The sequence below is a fragment of the Fukomys damarensis genome, unplaced genomic scaffold, assembly GCF_012274545.1.
Source record: "Fukomys damarensis isolate Sample0158 unplaced genomic scaffold, DMR_v1.0_HiC HiC_scaffold_16, whole genome shotgun sequence".
Classification (NCBI taxonomy): Eukaryota; Metazoa; Chordata; class Mammalia; order Rodentia; family Bathyergidae; genus Fukomys; species Fukomys damarensis.
Genome location: NW_022900928.1, coordinates 38591122 through 38598472, shown reverse-complemented (window position 1 = coordinate 38598472; position 7351 = coordinate 38591122).

The window sequence follows — 7351 nt, the reverse complement described above, 5'->3', positions numbered from 1 at the left end:
TACAAAATTTAACTACTATGAACTGCGCTGCTAAAAATATGGCTATGTGTGTATCACTATACTATGATGTAATTAACTCTTTTGGGAAGATACCTTGAAGGAGAATAGCTAGGTTGAATGGAATTTGTTTTTTGTTTTTTGAGACAGGGTCTCACTATGTAGTTGAGACTGATCTGGAACTCACTATGTAGCCCAGGCTGGTCTCGAACTCACAGTGATCCTCCTGCCTCAGCCTCCGGAGTGCTGGGGTTTACAGGCGTGTGCCACCACGCCCAGCTGGAATTTCTAGTTTTACTTTTTTCAGGAAAATCCACACTGATTTCCATAATGGTTATAGTAGTTTACATCCCCACCAATAGCAAAGAAGGGTTCCTTATTCCACATAGCAGTGTTTGTTACTTTGATCTCTTTCTGATGAAATCTATCTGTTCTTTCTGATGAAATCTCAGTATTATTTTAATTTGAATTTCTCTAATGTTCAGAGATTTTGAATATTTTTTCATGTATTTATTGGCCATTTTTAGTTCTTTTTAGAAGTCTCTACTTATGCAGCTTAACCATTTTTTGATTGAGTCTTCTTTTTTAGAGAGGAATCTAAATATTTCTGCATTCTTTATATATTCTAGACGATTAATGTCTAGAATTCTATTGGAGGAATGGTTGGCAAAATTTTTCCCATTTTGTAGATTGTCTCTTCATTCTGTTCGTTGTTTCCTTTGCTGTGCAGAAGTTTTAAAATTTGCTATGATTTTATTTGTTGATTCTTTATGTTATTTCTTGTACAGTTGGTATTTGGTTCATAAAGTCTTTGCCTATGCCTATGTCTTCAAGAGTTTTACCTATTTTAACTTCCAACAGATTGCTTAACATTTAGGTCTTTGACACATTTTAATTTTAGTATGTGGTGAAATATATGGGTCTAGATTCAGTCTTCTGCAAATGGATAGTTTTCCCAGCACCATAAATTAAAGAGGCTATCTGTTCTAGCCATAACTACTGACAATCCCCAAGGCCTCCATGGAGAAATGCACCAGAGGAACACAGCAGACTATAGTAGCTGGTGAGTTATTCAGGTTCAGACATTCTCCCAGGAGAGGGAAGTTAGCCAATAGCTGTCTTGGAGAGGGGCCAACTGAGCTTGGAACTCAGAGAAGCTGCAGGCTGGCTCCATCAGGTTAAGGTGGAACTGAGTTTATGGCAGCAGGAGATCAAGGAGCCAAGTTCAAGCCACCAAGAAGCCAAGTTTAAACTGGCAGGAAGCACACAGAGTGGTCCAGCCTCACAGCCAGAACTGAGCTTCAGGACTGAGCCTGAGCCTCAGAAATAAAGGTGTAGGCTTGCTAGGATTATCCACTATCCCACTGTAAATTGATGGCTGGCCTGCTGTGAGTAATCAACATGGATCTGGGCTTTGAGTCCCTAGTATGTCTACCAGTGAAAGCAGAGACATGCCTTGAGGTGGACTTCTTTTGGTGTTTTCCCCCCTTTCCTTGCTTATTATTTTCCCTCAATTATTTGTTCTTGTTTTTATATAAGTGTGAACATTGTTTCCAGGGTGTTTGTTGTTGTAGTACTGTTATTTCTTCCTCCTCTTTCTCTCCTTTCTTCACAAGTTTCCCAAAATTCTTACAGCTCCATGTCCTCCAGCCTTGCTCTAATTGCTCCTTGTCCTTCTCCTAATTCTCTATTTTTTCCCCTACTCCCTTTTTAAATTTTCCCCTGTGAGGGTAAAATCACCATACTGAGGTCATATTTACTGTATACAATTTTCTGGTTTGTTTTCGATTGTTATATAACCATAAATCTAGTTCATACAGCTGAAGGTGGCAAATTAATAGTTACCTCAGTTTATCATTTTCTAGTCTATATTTGATGCTACTATTGTTGCTGATTGTACTACTTTAGCCAAAGTGACATAATTGTTCTAATCAGCTGTTCTTCCAGGTATGCCAAGACTGAAACTGCCTAAGAGTCACAAACAATAGACCAGTGTCAAAGAACCAGGGGCTTGGCCAAACAGTAAGCAACTTCTCATGCCCAGTAAATTGAAGAGGTAGGACCTTTCAACAGGCTCAAAACCCAAAAGCCAGCCACACCTGGAAGACATCTCTCAGTAGTCATCTCCTAAGGGTTCTAAATGCTACCGATAAAGCTACTTGCCATCACAATTTACAAACAAAAACCCAGGAACTAAAAAGAAAGAAAGAAAAAGAAAATGAGAAGACACTTAAATTCCAATGCAAACTCCCAGTTCACCAAAGGAAACCCCAAAGGGAAATGAGGTGGAAGAATTTAAAACAAACCCACCTGGACACTCTGAAGTGGTAACAGTGGAAGTAACAAAGGAGATGAAACTGGCTCGAAAAAAAAAATCAAATCAAAGAGTTTTTCAGATAACTACAGAGATGGTGACCACAATGAAAGACAGGATTATTGGCTCTAGAACAGATGTAGATTAAAAAAAAAAAAAAAAGAGCTTAGGAAAATTATGGAAACCATGAACAACCAACAGAGAAAAGAAATAGAATACATGAAACAGATTCAAACAGATATCCAGGAAAAACTTACAGTGAAAGTATAAGCAACAGAATGAATCAATGTGAGGAAAGAATATCAGATATTGAAGACAGGACTACAGTTAGCAGCCATGAAAAGAAAAATTTTTTAAATAATGAGACCACAAAAAAATGATCCAACAGTTGCTACATGATGCAAAGAAGAATAACTTAAGATTGATCGGGTCAATGAAAAAGCAGGATAGTACAAATGTCATTAAAAAAAAAAAACCTGTTCACAGAAGTAATGACAGAAAACTTCCCAAGCTGTGAAAAAAATTTGACATACAGATAAGTGAGGCATGTACAACTCCAATTAGCTATGATCAAAAAAAAATCTACACCACGGCATATAAGTCAAGGTTCCAGAAATTCAACATGACAACAGAATATTAAAAGCTGTTAAAGAAAAAAATAAGTCACCTACAGAGGAAAGCCCATAAGAATCACAGTAGACTTCTCAACACTAACCGTCAAGTCAAGCAATGAATGGACTGAAGTATTTCAATCCCTAAAAGAAAACAACCTCTAACCCAGATTGATGTACCCCACAAAACTATCTTGCAAAAATGTTGGAGAAATAAGATACTTCCATGATAAAAAAACACCTGAAGAAATGACCAAAGCGGCATTCCAAAATGTTCTGAAGGACATTCTAGAAAAAGACAAAAAGGACAACTCCACGAACCTCAACAGAATGAATCCATCAAGCAAGGCAAACAGCTGAACAGAAGGGGGAAAAAAGGAATGACAAGAATAAGTCAATACATACAAGTTATAACCATCATTCTAAATGGTCTCGATGCACCAATCAAAAGAAACAAACTGTCAAAGCAAGATCTAACAATATGCTGCATATACAAGACATATTTAATTAAAAAAGAAATTCATAGACTGAAAGTCAAAATATAGACAACAATATGAAATGGGAACCCCCCCAAAACAGAGATAGAGCTATTTTATTTGCAGACAAAATGAACATCAGGCCAAGACTGGTTAAGATAGACAGAGAAAGTCACTACATCCTTGTAAAGGGAATAATCCAAGAGAAGAGATAACTATCATAAATATATATGCACCTAGTACCAGCACACCCAATATATAAAACAAATATAAACAGACATGAAAAACCAAATAAGTGCTAATAGAATTTTAAAAAACCTCTATACCCCACTGCCACAAATAGATCAAATAGACAAAAAAAATCAACAAAGAAATATCAGAACTCAGCCAAACTTTCAAACAAATAGACTTAGAAGATGTTAACAGTGTCCCACCCCGCAACATCAGAATACACATTCTTCTCAGATGCACAAAGGATGTTCTCCAAAATAGAACATATACTAAGTTATAGAACATGCTTAAGTAAATGCAAAGGAATTGAAATTATCTCATGCATATTATCAGACCACAGCGCAATTAAATTGGAAATCAATGGCAAAAGAAACCACAAGACTTCATAACTACAGAAATTAAATAACGCCCTCTTGAATAAAAATAACTCCAGCATTTGTCCCCTCTCTGGGTGAACCTGGGTCAACTGAGTGCTATACTTATTTTGGCAAAAGTATTTTATTGAATTGGGGTAAAAATCCAGTCTTTACAAGAATGAAGATTTGGGTTAATGATATGAGAAAAATTCAATATAAGAAGGGACTTTGGGGAAGAAACTGAATTCCCCATGAGTTTAAAGGAAGAGTCATTATATACTCTACTGTATTATTTGGACGGTTCAGAGTAGCTATGGTATGCAAAAACTGCTCAAAGTCTTGCATTTCAAGTTTTAGATTATCTAAAATCTGAAGAATGCCAAACAAATTCTTCCTATTATCCATAAGGTAAAAGAAACCCACCACCATTTATAGCCATACAAAACATCTTCACAGTCTTATTATACTAAATTTGGGAAAGGCAAAATTATACAACCTCTCAGAAGAGATAAAAATAAAAATACCTAAAGGCAAGAAACAATCCAACAACGCCTGCTTTCAGTATACTAGGAAAAAGTCAACAATTACAATTATCACCTTTGTCCACCAAACCATTTTTAATGTTAATAAGCCACCCACCAGCCCACTACCCAGTACTGGGAGAATCCAAGGCCTCACACATGCTAGGAAAGCACTCTACCACTAAGCTACATCCCAGCCATTTTTAAAATTTTGAGACAAGGTTTCACTAAGGTGCCCACGCTGGCCTTTAACTTGGATTCTTCTGCCTCAACCATCAGAGTAGCTGGTAATATGGAAATGGGCTACCATACTCAGCTCTCTAAGCCACTTTTTAGATAACTTACTGAACAAAACAATAAAAGGGTTTTTTTTTTTTTTTAACTGGGGATTGAACTCGGATCCTTGCTCTTGCGAGGCAGGCAGTAGCACCACTGAGCTAAATCCCCAGCCCAATAAAAGGGTATTAAGAAACTTTATTAGCAATTTTAAGTTATGAATAACAGTTATAAATTCTATATTTTCATAGTTTTGAAGATATATCCATCCAATTTTATTTTCCTTTATTATTTTATCTTGGGTACTTTGCCCATCAAGAAGTTAGCTCACGTACATGTTCCAACTTTATGCATGATAGCTGATGAATAGTTAAAAACATAAAAACTTCTTGTTAAGACAAAATACTTGAGATAAAAATTAAAAGGGAAAAAAGTTTATTTTGGCTCAGAGCATAAGAGGTCTCAGTCCATGGTTTTCTGGTTCTGTTGCATGGGTTTATGATATCTGCTTGCCTCATGGTAGCCAGGAAAGAGAAGGGGCCAGAGTCCCAATATCCCTTTCAAAGGGTGCACCCTCAGTGACCCAACCTTCTTCCACTAGCCCCACTTCCCAAAGATGCCATCTCCTAACAGTGACACAGGCCAGCAAGCAAGCCTTTACCAATTAGGCTTTTGGGGGATGTTTAAGATCCAAACTATAGTAATATCCAGTTTATAAATTGACTTCAACATCTCTAATAGGTTCTGTTTATCATTACTTTCTGGTTCTTCTTGTACTTGTAATATCAAACTCCCAATGTGGAAATGTTACCTTACTTTTGGGCTACTATGAATTTAAAATTGACAGCTAATAATTTTATTAAAGACAGAACCACTGTCTTAAGATTGCTATAAAACTTTTCCACTTTAGCCTTATAATCAAATAATTTTTAATGTTTGCATTTCTTTATTTTTCCATTTTTGTATACATTTTGCTTTCAACCATCTAATCTTTAAAAAAAACCTTTACAATATAACATACCATACAATTCATCCATCTAAATTGTTTTTAGTTACACAAGCATCAAAAATTTTAAATAGAAGCCTCATACTCATTAGTAGTTAATCTCACCTTCTAACCTCCAAAACCCCTAAGTGACCACTAGTCTATTTATCTCTGAGTTATATTTTAGAGATATTTCATATAAGTGGAGTCACACTATGTGATCTTTTATAACTGGCTTCTTTCATTTGGCATACATTTTCAGGATTCCATCCATTTGACAGCATGTTCAGTACTTCATTCTTTTTTATTGCTAACAATATTCCATTGTGTGAATATACCACATTTTATGCACACATCAGTTGAAGGTCATCAGTTTCCACTTTTGTGCTGATATGAATAATTCTATAACATTCATATACAAGTTTTTATGAGTACATTTTTATTTTGCCTTGGTACTATCTTAGCTTGGGCTACAATAACAAAGTACGTAGATTGGTGTATCAAAGATAAATGATATTTATATTCCCTATATTTTCTGTAACCCACTAGGAATTACTTATGTCAACACCAGGGTTTCATCTGCATTCTACATAAAAATTTACTTGTATAGATAGAATAATTGTTAAAGAGATTTTCAGATATTTTAAACTTTCTTCTTGAGCTGGGTGCACTGGTATACACATATAATCCATTATTCATGAGTCTGAGGTGAGGTAGAAGGATCATGACTTTGAGGATAAACCGGACAACATAATGAAACTCTGTCTCAACAAAAAAAAGCCAAAGTTTGGGGTTGGGAGTGTAGAACAGTGATGGAGTGCATGCTTCCTATGTTTGAGGTCCTGTTTAACTCCAGCACCAAAAAATAAAAAATGAAACATTCTGTCCAGTCTACCATTTTCCCCAAGCGATAACCAGGCACCTCCAAAATGAAGCATATATAAACTGGGCATGTAGCAAATGCCTGTGGCCCTAGCACTCAAGAGGCTGAGGCAGGAAGATTGCCACAAGTTTGAGGACAGACTGGGCTACAGAGTGAGTTCAAGGCCAGCTAAACTTCAGAGCAAGATCCTCTCTCAAAAAACCAAAATTAAGTAAAAAAATAAAGCAAATATAGGCTACTTCAGAGCTCCAAGAAGTGATAACTTACTCTGTTCATACAGTGTAAAAAACACTTCTGTGTAGATAGATAAGGTAGTTCAAGTTTGACTCTCATCATCTGCTCTAGAAGCCCAAAAAACCAGTTTAAATTCACTACCCAGGACTGTAATTGACAATCACAATCTTCCACTTCCTCTTAGCAAGCTAAGGAACTGTTTCTATTTAATTAAAACTTCCTCTTATATTTCTATGAAAAACAATCAATGGACAAATGGAACAGATTTTTGACTATGTTATAAGAAATGGTAATGTGGCTATATAAAATAGATCTAGCTGGACAAAGGAACATGTTTGTGTAGCTTGGTAATCTACATTGTTGATCTAAATTCATGGAGTATAAACTCTATTTATAAGAGTAATCATTTTGCTTCTATTAAATGTATTACAAAGGACTGGCTCTTTCTGTCCAGAGTATTAAATGCT